Here is a 13,124-nt window from a genome sequence, read left to right on the forward strand (position 1 = left end):
AAAATATAACTATCGTAAAATAGATTGTGTCTGTAAAGAAGGTGTATAGTGTGTATAACCAGGAAGTAAAAGTGTTGTTGTTCATTAGTTTTCTCCAATCACAGGAGAGATGGCAGGGTGAGCGGAAAATAATAAAAGGAAACACATTTTCTAAAAGGTGTGTAATATATATATACTGTGTACACACACACCACACACACACTCTACCAGTCAAAGGTTTGGACAACTTCTCATTCAAGGGTTTTTCTTTATTTTTACTATGTTCTACATAGAATAATAATGAAGACATCAAAACTATAACATAACACATATGGAAACATGTAGTGACCAAAAAAACAAGTGTTAAATCCAGATAAATGTTATATTTAAGATTCTTCAAAAGTTGCCATCCTTTGTCTCGATGACAGCTTTGCACACTCTTGGCATTTTCTCAACTAGCTCCACAAGGTAGTCAACTGGAATGCATTTCAATCAACAGGTGTGCATTCTGCAGAGATACGCCATCCCATCTGGTTTGCACTTAAAGAGACTATCATTTGTTTTTCAACAGGACAATGACCCAACAAACCTACAGGCTGTGTAAGAGCTATTTGACCAAGAAGGAGAGTGATGGAGTGCTGCATCAGATGACCTAGCCTCCACAATCACACGACCTTCCCCCCCCCTCCCTCCCCTGGAGCCACGTTTCACTGCCAAAAATAAAATTAAACAAATCTAGTGTTAATAACACAATGTCAAATACAGGCAGCCTAGTCAAATAATGAACATCCAATCACATTAACCGTTACTCTCTCACAGGAAACCTTCTCTTGCTCATACATTTAGAAACGAAACATGACAATTTGAAAAATAAGCCACGAGAGTTTGAGCGATAAATGAAGACGACTTTCAAGTAGTAAGACATGTATAAAAGCAACAGATACCATTAGTAAGAAGGGTCTAGAAGTGTCTTATATGGTGAGCTACCGAGTGGCTGGGACAGGCAAGCCCCATACTATTGTGGAGGACTTCATTCTTCCTGCTGCCACGGATATGGCTGGGACAATGCTGGGGAAAAAGGCCCAAAAAAACTATACAGACAATGCCTTCATCAAACAACACTGTTTCACGATGCATCAGTGATATGGCAGGAGATGTTTTGAAACAATTGCTGCTTCGTATACAAGCCAGTGAATTCTATGCGTTACAGCTGGATGAGTCAGACGTGGCGGGCCTGGTACAGCGCCTGGTATATGTCTGTTACATTTAGGGGGGGGGGGGTTAATTAAGGAAGACATCCTCTTCTGCAAACCACTGGAAACCAGGACAACAGAGGATATTTTTAAAAGTACTGGACAGCTTTGTGACATCAAATGGACTTTGGTGGTCAAGATGTGTTAGTATCTGTACTGATGGTGAAAAAGCCATGACAGGGAGACATAGTGGAGCGGTAATGCGCGTGCAAGCAGTTGCTCTCGCTGCCACTTGGGTCACTACAGCATCCCCCGAGAGGCTTTTGCTGCCAAGGGAATGCCTGACAGCTTGAAATACATTTGGGTCACTACAGCATCCACCTAGAGGCTCTTGCTGCCAAGGGAATGCCTGACAGCTTGAAATACATTTGGGTCACTACAGCATCCACCTAGAGGCTCTTGCTGCCAAGGGAATGCCTGAGAGGTTGAAATACATTTGGGACACTACAGCATCCACCTAGAGGCTCTTGCTGCCAAGGGAATGCCTGACAGCTTGAAATACATTTGGGACACTACAGCATCCACCTAGAGGCTCTTGCTGCCAAGGGAATGCCTGACAGCTTGAAATACATTTGGGACACTACAGCATCCACCTAGAGGCTCTTGCTGCCAAGGGAATGCCTGACAGCTTGAAATACATTTGGGACACTACAGTGAAAACGGTTCAAACAAAGCCCCTGAACTCTGGTGTATTTTCTGCATTGTGCAATGACATGGGTAGCGACCATGTGACGCTTTTACAACATACAGAACAGCGCTGGTTATCAAGGGGCAAAGTATTGACTTTTTTTTTTAAATTGAGAGACTAGCTTGAAGTTTTATTACAGACCATAGTTTTCACTTGTCAGACCGCCTGCATGATGACGAGTTTCTCACTTGACTGGCCTATCTGGATGATGTTTTATCTCACCTGAATGATCTGAATCTAGGATTACAGGGACTCTTCGCAACTATATTCACTGAGCAGGACAAAATTGAAACGGATGACACAAACAACTGGATTCATTATCTCTTTCATGCCCTGCCTCCAGCCCACTTACCGATATCTGAACAAGAGTTCCTCATCGAAATTGCAACAAGCGGTTCTGTGAAAATTGAATTTAAATCAGAAGCCACTGCCAGATTTCTGGATCTGTCTGCGCTCAGTTTCTTGCCTTGGCAAACCGCACTGTTAAGACACTGAAGCCCTTTGCAACCATGTACCTATTGTGAGAGTGGATTCTCAGCCCTCACTAGAATGAAAACTAAATACAGGCACAGACTGTGTGTGGGAAATGATTTAATACTGAGACTCTCTCCAATACAACCCAACATTGCAGAGTTATGTGCATCCTTTCAAGCACACCCTTCTCATTAACATGTGGTGAGTTATTCACCATTTTTGATGAACAAATAAGATTTTATCTAGAAGATGGCTAAATAAAAAGCTAAATTATTTATTATTAGTGCCTTGGTCCTATAACAGCTCTTGGTCACTTCTCACGAGCTGGGCTGTGACAAAACTCACTCACTCTTATGTTTAATAAATGTATCGTATAGTGTGTGTGTGTGTGTGTGTGTGTGTGTGGCAGGCTTACAATAATGGCAAAAAAACATTTGAGAGTGTGCTGACCCTGGTGCTAGAGGGGGTACACCTGGAGGTTGAATGTTTGAAGGGGTACGGGACAATAACAAGTTTGAGAACCACTGGGTCTACCTTATCAAAAGCTTTGACCAAGTCAATAAAAATAGCAGCACAACATTGCTTAGAATCAAGGGCAATGGTGAAATCATTGAGGACCTTTAAGGTTGCAGTGACACATCAATAACTAGAGTGGAAACCAGATTGCATACCAGAGAGAATACTATATAAATCAAGAAGGCCAGTCAGTCGATTATTGACAAGTTTTTTCGAACTGCCTTCCAAGCAATGGAAACCTCCCCAGAGAGGAGAGACAGGTTAAAGGTCAGAGATAGGCATGGTGATGATAGCAACATTGTCTTGCTGCTGTTTGTTTTTTTAATTGATTATTTTTTTATTTTTTTTATTTCACCTTTATTTAACCAGGTAGGCTAGTTGAGAACAGGTTCTCATTTGCAACTGCGACCTGGCCAAGATAAAGCATAGCAGTGTGAACAGACAACACAGAGTTACACATGGAGTAAACAATTAACAAGTCAATAACACAGTAGAGAAAAAAGGGGAGTCTATATACAATGTGTGCAAAAGGCATGAGGAGGTAGGCGAATAATTACAATATTTCAGATTAACACTGGAGTGATAAATGATCAGATGATCATGTACAGGTAGAGATATTGGTGTGCAAAAGAGCAGAAAAGTAAATAAATAAAAACTGTGGGGATGAGGTAGGTGAAAATGGGTGGGCTATTTACCAATAGATTATGTACAGCTGCAGCGATCGGTTAGCTGCTCAGATAGCTGATGTTTGAAGTTGGTGAAGGAGATGAAAGTCTCCAACTTCAGCGATTTTTGCAATTCGTTCCAGTCACAGGCAGCAGAGTACTGGAACGAAAGGCGGCCAAATGAGGTGTTGGCTTTAGGGATGATCAGTGAGATACAACTGCTGGAGCGCGTGCTACGGATGGGTGTTGCCATTGTGACCAGTGAGCTGAGATAAGGCGGAGCTTTGCCTAGCATGGCCTTGTAGATGACCTGGAGCCAGTGGGTCTGGCGACGAATATGTAGCGAGGGCCAGCCGACTAGAGCATACAAGTCGCAGTTGTGGGTAGTATAAGGTGCTTTAGTGACAAAACAGATGGCACTGTGATAAATTGCATCCAGTTTGCTGAAAAGAGTGTTGGAAGCAATTTTGTAGATGACATAGCCGAAGTCGAGGATCGGTAGTATAGTCAGTTTTACTAGAGTAAGCTTGGCAGCGTGAGTGAAGGAGGCTTTGTTGCGGAATAGAAAGCCGACTCTTGATTTGATTTTCGATTGGAGATGTTTGATATGGGTCTGGAAGGAGAGTTTGCAGTCTAGCCAGACACCTAGGTACTTATAGGTGTCCACATATTCAAGGTCGGAACCATCCAGTGTGGTGATGCTAGTCGGGCAAGCGGGTGCAGGCAGCGATCGGTTGAAAAGCATGCATTTGGTTTTACTAGCATTTAAGAGCAGTTGGAGGCCACGGAAGGAGTGTTGTATGGCATTGAAGCTCGATTGGAGGTTAGATAGCACAGTGTCCAATGACGGGCCGAAAGTGTACCTAATGGTGTCGTCTGCGTAGAGGTGGATCAGGGAATCGCCCGCAGCAAGAGCAACATCATTGATATATACAGAGAAAAGAGTCGGCCCGAGAATTGAACCCTGTGGCACCCCCATAGAGACTGCCGGAGGACCGGACAACATGCCTTCCGATTTGACACACTGAACTCTGTCTGCAAAGTAATTGGTGAACCAGGCAAGGCAGTCATCCGAAAAACCGAGGCTACTGAGTCTGCCGATAAGAATATGGTGATTGACAGAGTCGAAAGCCTTGGCAAGGTCGATGAAGACGGCTGCACAGTACTGTCTTTTATCGATGGCGGTTATGATGTCGTTTAGTACCTTGAGTGTGGCTGAGGTGCACCCGTGTTCTATGTTGCTCTGTCTGTATGCTACGTCTTGCTTGTCCTATGTTGCTCTGTCTGTATGCTATGTCTTGCTTGTCCTATGTTGCTATGTCTTGCTTGTTCTATGGTGCTATTGTCTATATTGTAATTTTTTTTAAATAACCTGCCCAGGGACTGCGGTTGAAAATTAGCTGGCTGGCTAAAACCGGCACTTTTACTGAAACGTTGATTAATGTGCAATGTCCCTGTAAAAATAAAATAAACTAAACTAAAGAAAGGGTCTAAACGATCTGACCCAGATGTTTTTTGGGGGGGTCAAGTTTAAGGAGCTCCTTCAGCACCTCGGATTCAGTGACCACCTGCAGGGAGAAACTTTGTAGTGGGCAGGTGAAAAATAGCATCGGGGCTAGTCACATTAGAAGGGGTGGGACGAGGAAATGTTGGACGGGCAAGGAGGCATGGCTGAGTCAAATAGGAATCCTGACTTAATTAAGTTGTGATTAAAAGCTCAGCCATGTGCTTGTTAGTAACAACCACATCAACTTTAAGGGACATGGGCAGCTGTGAGGAAGAGAGTTTATTCTCCAGGTCATTAACGGTTTTCCAGAACTTCTTGGGTTTAAACCCACAGAGAGAGAACTGCTCCTTAAAGTAACGAACTTTGGCCTTCCGGATAGCCTGAGTGCACTTATTTCTCATTTTCCTGAACGAGAGCCAGTCAGTCTGAGTATGCGTGTGCCGAGCATTTCACCAAATAGAATTCTTGAGGTGGAGTAACTCTGCCAGATGACGGTCGAACCAGGGGCTGAACCTGTTTTTAGTTCTCATTTTCATTATGAGGGAGAGTTTAAACAATACCACTGAAAATAAAATAAAAATAGGGTCCAAGTGTCTTCGACAGATTGACAGTGTTGATCAAGCTGATTTTATACCAATTTACAGAGGCCAGTTCATGAAGGAAGGCTTGCTCATTAAAGTTTTTTTTTACCAAGCGTCTATGACAAATCAGGACAGGTTGTTTCACTGAGCAGCCATTAAGAACACAGGCTGTATAACAGTGATCACTACAGAAAACACCAGACTGATACCTATCAGGATTATTTGTGAAGATAACATCAAGGAGAGTAGCCTTTTCTGGGTGTTTGGAGTCATACCTTGTGGGATTGGTAATAATCTGAGAAAGATTTAGGGAGTCCCATTGTTTTAGGACTTGGTCAGGTGGTTTAAGCATGTCCCAGTTTAGGTCACCTAGCAGGACAAATTCAGACTTAGTGTAAGGGGCCAGGAGAGAGCTTTTAGGGCAGGTGGGTACAGGCCAGTGCCGAAAAAGATTGTAACCAGAAAAGTTAAAATCAAATCAATTTATATAGCCCTTCATACATCAGCTGATATCTCAAAGTGCTGTACAGAAACCCAGCCTAAAACCCCAAACAGCAAGCAATGCAGGTGTAGATGCACGAAGTTAGCATCAGTATGGAAAACACTCTTCCTTAACCACATCTCAGTACTGACCAACACATCTGGATTGGAGCTGTGTACTTTCAATTGATCCATTTTAGGTAATAAGCTTCTAGTGTTAACGTGCAGAAAACCCAGGCTTTTACGAGAGCAGAAATCAGTTGAGCAGATAGTGCACGAGTCAGAATTGGGGCTAGCAACAGTAGATGGGTCAGGGTGTACACGCACATTTCCAGATATCATCAGCAGTAATACAGTCAAGGCACGGCAGAGGACAGGGAGAGCTCTGCAGTGCTGATTTATGCATTAGATGGCAACAAGATCATATTGTACACCAATTTCAAAAGGTAACATGAATACAAAGCTGGTGAGAGGTGGTTGGAATGGGATGGGAGGCCAAAAATCTATGTAACCAATAGAGTCAGAGTCCCGAGTGTGGGAACAAACAGTCTGTCCCAAGGTTGGGTAAAGAAAGTCCATCCTCAACAAAGCATGCTGCAGGAGTCTTGAGGCAAATAGCTAAATAAACAAATACAAAATAATGACTTGGGGCCATTTTAAGTTCAGAGTCACTCGCTCCAACAGTGCCTGTGTGCTGGAGGGAGTAGGTGTCACACCCACTTGGGAGAAGCTTTTATTTCTGGGGACAGATTTGTAGAAAATGCCAGAGGATTGTCTCTGACCAGTGGAAGAGGGCTTGTGAGACGCCATGTTGGGCTCAAAGGCCTCGACACCTCTCACTTCACACCTCAGTGCTAATTTAAGTTGTATCTGGTCTGTCTCTGTTCCAGGTTGGATGGTGTCCTCAGGTCTCTGCTGTATGTTTGCCAGAGAACCCTCTGTATAGCTTAGAAAAAGGAAACCTTGGTCGTAGTAATCCATCCAGGTCATTTTGTCCAAAATTAGGTTGTAGGTTTGGAGTTTTGAATTGGAGTGAAGGTTGTTGTGGACGGCAGCATCCTGTACATGTCCCTGACAAAAAATCCAAGTTTATCTAACTCCAAATCTATATTTTTGTAAAAAAAATATTAAAAAAAAACATGCTGAAAAGATCACATGCAGCTTTGTCGATCACTCTCCCTCCCTCCCTGTCTTGGCTGTGTCCTTAGGGTCGTTGTCCTGTTGGAAGGTGAACCTTCGCCCCAGTCTGAGGTCTTGAGCAGGTTTTCATCAAGAATCTCTCTGTACTTTGCTCTGTTCATCTTTCCCTTGATCCTGACTAGTCTCCCAGTCCCTGCCGATGGAAAAACATCTCCACAGCATGATGCTGCCGCCACTGTCCTTCACCGTAGGGATGGTGCCAGGTTCCCTCCAGATGTGACGCTTGGCATTCAAGCCAAATAGTTCAATCATTGTTTCATCAGAACAGAGAATCTTGTTTCTCATGGTCTGAGAGTCTTTAGGTGCCTTTTGGCAAACTCCAAGCTGACTGTCATGTGCATTTTACTGAGGAGTGGCTTCTGTCAGCACACTACCATAAAGGCCTGATTGATGGAGTGCTGCAGAGATGGTTGTCTTTCTGGAAGGTTCTCCCATTTCCACAGAGGACCTTGAGAGCGCTATCAGTGTGACTATAGGGTTCTTGGTCACCTCCCTGACCAAGGCCCTTCTCCCCCGATTGCTCAGTTTAGCCTGCAGTTAGTTCTAGGAAGAGTCTTGGTGGTTCCAAACTTCTTCTATTGAAGAATGATGGAGGTCACTATGTTCCTGGGGACCTTCAATGCTGCACACGTTTTTTGGCATCCTTCCCCAGATCTGTGCCTTGACACAATCCTGTCTCTGTACTCTATGGACAATTTCTTCGACCTCATGGCTTGGGTTTTTGCTCTGACATGCACTGTCAACTGTGGGACCTTATATAGACAGGTGTGTGCCTTTCCAAATCATGTCCAATCAATTTAAATTGACCAATGGTGGACTCCAATTAAGTTGTAGAAAAGGATGATCAATGGAAACAGGACGCACCTGAGCTCAATTTCAAGTCTCATAGCAAAGGGTCTGAATACTTATTTAATAAGTTATCTTTTTTTATTTATAATACATTTGAAAAACTGTCTGAAAACCTGTTTTCACTTTTTCATTATGGGGTATTGTGTGTGTATTGCTGAATATTTTATTTGTTATTTAACCTCTTCAAGCTAGGGGGCACTATTTTTATGTTTGGAAAAATAACGTTCCCAAAGTAAATGGCCTATTTCTCAGGACCAGATGCTAGAATATGCATATAATTGACAGATTAGGATAGAAAACACTAAAGTTTCCAAAACTGTCAATTTTGTCTGTGAGTTAAACAGAACTGATATTGCAGGCTAAAGCCTGAGGACAATCCAATCAGGAAGTGCCCCTGTTTTTGAAACCTCTTGTTATGCATCCCTATTGCCCATTTAAAGGGATATCAACCATATTCCTTTTCTATGGCTTCCCTAAGGTGTCAACAGCCTTTAGACATAGTTTCAGGCTTTTATTTTGAAGAATGAGTGTGAACGACCACATTGCATAAGTGGATAGGTGGGGGTTCTCAGAGTGAGTTGTGCACAAAAGAGAAAGGTGGCCATTGTTACTCCCGGTCCTAGTGCATTTACATTTACATTTAAGTCATTTAGCAGACGCTCTTATCCAGAGCGACTTACAAATTTGAAAAGCCAACTGTCCCGGTTGATATATTATCTAACAGATATTTGAAAAACACCCTGAGGATTGATTATAAAAAACATTTGACATTTTTCTGTGGACATTATGGATATAATTTGGAATTTTTGTCTGCGTTGTCGTGAATATTTTCTAGTAATATTATTTGACTGTGGCGCTATGCTATTCAGCGTTGCTGATTACAATTATACACGATCCGGGATAGGTGGTTCAGAGAGGTTGATCAATTTTAGAATAAGGCTGTAACGTAACAAAATGTGGAAAAAGTCAAGGGGTCTGAATACTTTCCGAATGCAATGTGCAATAAACAACTACCGGTCAAAAGTTTTAGAACACCTACTCATTCAAGGGTTTGAAACTATGAAATAACCCAGGTGGTGAGGGTAGGCAACAACATCTCCACCCCGCTGATCCTCATCACTGGGGCCGCCCAAGGGTGTGTTCTGAGCCCTCTCCTGTACTCTCTGTTCACCCACGACTGCGTGGCCACGCACGCCTCCAACTCAATCATCAAGTTTGCAGACGACACAACAGTGGTAGGCTTGATTACCAACAACGACGAGACTGCCTACAGGGAGGAGGTGAGGGCCCTCGGAGTGTGGTGTCAGGAAAATAACCTCACACTCAACGTCAACAAAACTAAGGAGATGATTGTGGACTTCAGGAAACAGCAGAGGGAACACCCCCCTATCCACATCGATGGAACAGTAGTGGAGAGGGTAGTAAGTTTTAAGTTCCTCGGCGTACACATCACAGACAAACTGAATTGGTCCACCCACACAGACAGCATCGCGAAGAAGGCGCAGCAGCGCCTCTTCAACCTCAGGAGGCTGAAGAAATTTGGCTTGTCACCAAAAGCACTCACAAACTTCTACAGATGCACAATCGAGAGCATCCTGTCGGGCTGTATCACCGCCTGGTACGACAACTGCTCCGCCCACAACCGTAAAGCTCTCCAGAGGGTAGTGAGGTCTGCACAACGCATCACCGGGGGCAAACTACCTGCCCTCTAGGACACCTAAACCACCCGATGTCACAGGAAGGCCATAAAGATCATCAAGGACAACAACCATCCGAGCCACTGCCTGTTCACCCCGCTATCATCCAGAAGGCGAGGTCATTACAGATGCATCAAAGCTGGGACCGAGAGACTGAAAAACAGCTTCTATCTCAAAGCCATCAGACTGTTAAACAGCCACCACTAACATTGAGTGGCTGCTGCAAACACACCGACTCAACTCCAGCCACTTTAATAATGGGAATTGTTGGGAAATGATGTCAAATATATCACTACCCACTTTAAACAATGCTACCTAATATAATGTTTACATACCCTACGTTATTCATCTCATATGTATACGTATATACTGTACTCTATATCATCTACTGCCAGCAGTTTGGTTCAGCACGTGTAGAAAGTGTACCAGTAAACATAGCAGGACTTCACTGTACCTACAAACAGAGGGAGAAGTGAATGAACTAAGACACATCTCACCTTTGGGTCGTCTCCAAACTGGGCAAACTGTACGTCGTTCAGTAAGCTGCGAGCCGTCTTGATGATGTCTTTACATTTCTTAGGAGTCTCCTCCACTTTCCCAGCCAAGAAGAGACAACACGCACCAGTCACCTGTAGATACACAAGTCTCACACGATTTAATACCAAGACATTAGGCAGTACCACCTGTCACCTGTAGATACACAATACACAAGTCTCACACTATGTAATACCAAGACATTAGGCAGTACCACCTGTCACCTGTAGATACACAATACACACAATACACAAGTCTCACACAATTTAATACCAAGACATTAGGCACCTGTCACCTGTAGATACACAATACACAAGTCTCACACTATGTAATACCAAGACATTAGGCAGTACCACCTGTCACCTGTAGATACACAATACACACAATACACAAGTCTCACACAATTTAATACCAAGACATTAGGCACCTGTCACCTGTAGATACACAATACACAAGTCTCACACTATGTAATACCAAGACATTAGGCAGTACCACCTGTCACCTGTAGATACACAATACACACAAGTCTCACACTATGTAATACCAAGACATTAGGCAGTACCACCTGTCACCTGTAGATACACAATACACAAGTCTCACACTATGTAATACCAAGACATTAGGCAGTACCACCTGTCACCTATAGATACACAATACACACAATACACACAAGTCTCATACTATGTAATACCAAGACATTAGGCAGTACCACCTGTCACCTATAGATACACAATACACACAAGTCTCACACTATGTAATACCAAGACATTAGGCAGTACCACCTGTCACCTGTAGATACACAATACACAAGTCTCACACTATGTAATACCAAGACATTAGGCAGTACCACCTGTCACCTATAGATACACAATACACACAATACACACAAGTCTCACACTATGTAATACCAAGACATTAGGCAGTACCACCTGTCACCTATAGATACACAATACACACAAGTCTCACACAATTTAATACCAAGAGATTAGGCACCTGTCACCTGTAGATACACAATACACAAGTCTCACACATTAGGCAGTACCTTTAAGAATGCACCACAGATTGAAGTTGACAACATGACTGTGTTCAATTATTTTGATTGTTGAAGGCAAATTATTGTAAAAGTGTAGCATTGTAAGTCACTTTGGATAAGAGTTTCTGCTAAATGTAAATACTCACATATCTGGGGAACTGTTTGAAAGAGTGAAACATGTAGAAGCGGTGGAAGTAGATGATACCTGTTGCCAAGGTGTCATAATGTCTGATGACAGAGTTGAGGGTGAAACTCGACAAAGCCACATTACTTTAGGTGAAAACAAAAATATCTTGGCCAACTTTCTGACACACAGAAAATGATCAACCAGATGACGAGGCTATGACATGACTGTGTCAAATGTTGCATGTAAAAAGATACAGTCCGAGTCTGGTCCCCACATCGAAGATGAACCGGGCCCCCTCCCTGCGGTACCGGGCCTCTGTGGCTGGGTCCAGGCCCTCAGACTGGGACGGGGTGTGGGCCAGGTCCTTCTTGTCCCAGTACCAGCATGGCTTGATATGGTCAAGGAAGGCCTGACCAGTGGATGGGTGGTTGTTTTCCTTCATCTGGTGAGAAGAGGATGATGGACCCGCTGAATTAGAAGACTGGCAAAGGAGGGGGATGAAAACGGGATGATTCACAGCGAAGACAGCATGAATTAATGGTGTAGAGTATTGTCATATATGATGAAGAAATCGGTTGCTAGTTAGCTTGCTAAAGTTGTCATCTATCTTATTTTACAGTAGCTAGAAACTGTTTGGGAAGTTAAACTAATAAATACGTCGTGGTAGTAGCCATTGAATTCATGATATTAAATGAGGGTTTATATTACTTAACTATAGCTACAGAGCTGGGTAGCTAACAGGATGAGGGGCATGGATTACCTACATGGAAGAAATAACAGTTTTGACAATATATATTTGATCTCTCTGACCACAGTTGAAAGCCTGTGCTAAATAACGTTGTTGTAAGCTAACGTTACTTAACTAACTACCTTTCAGGCCGAAGTTGCAAGTTAGCTACTGTAGCAAACTAACTTGGTAAAACTAACTTTAGCTAATGTTAGCTTGCACTCCCTGACCGTTCAATCAGTCCAAAACACACGCATGTCAAACGTAGGTTGTCTAAAATCTGAAAAGAAGGACGCTTACCTTTATCATGTAGGCTTTATAATGAGTAACAATATCAACAATCGATTAAATAATCGTTTTATATTTAGACTGAATTAGTCACCGACAACAGTCTCCATTGTAACATGGGCGCCGCCATTTTTGTTTTACGTCAGATGCCGGTGAGGGTTTTTATTATTATTATTATGAATATTAGCACAAATTCTAAAACAGAAATATACAGACAAGAGTGCATAAACCAAACGTAGACCTGGGTATTTCATGTTAAAAAAAAATAGTCAAAAAGTTTTATGGTACAAACGGCATTTTTTTTTGTTTTTTACATTTACTGATAATTTCAAACTAATGTTTCAGTTCTACCTTAAATAATGTAAAGGTTCTCCGCCAACTTCATCTTATGGATAATAAAAATAATAAAATTAACAATGAAAATTAAATCAAGGTCCAGCCGGTTTGAGGAGTTGTGTGCGTGGAATATGGTGTAACTGCAGACCGAAATCTGAGGCGTTTCTTGATGTGTTTGTGGATAGTTTCC

General features: G+C 42.7%; 1 pseudogene; it reads right to left on the reverse strand.

Annotated features, from left to right (window-relative positions):
- Positions 1-12,734, reverse strand: part of LOC123995396 — a 21,821-nt pseudogene extending 9,087 nt beyond the window's left edge.
- Positions 12,735-13,124: the final 390 nt, after the last annotated feature.

This window comes from Oncorhynchus gorbuscha, linkage group LG14 (genome assembly GCF_021184085.1).
Source record: "Oncorhynchus gorbuscha isolate QuinsamMale2020 ecotype Even-year linkage group LG14, OgorEven_v1.0, whole genome shotgun sequence".
NCBI lineage: Eukaryota > Metazoa > Chordata > Actinopteri > Salmoniformes > Salmonidae > Oncorhynchus > Oncorhynchus gorbuscha.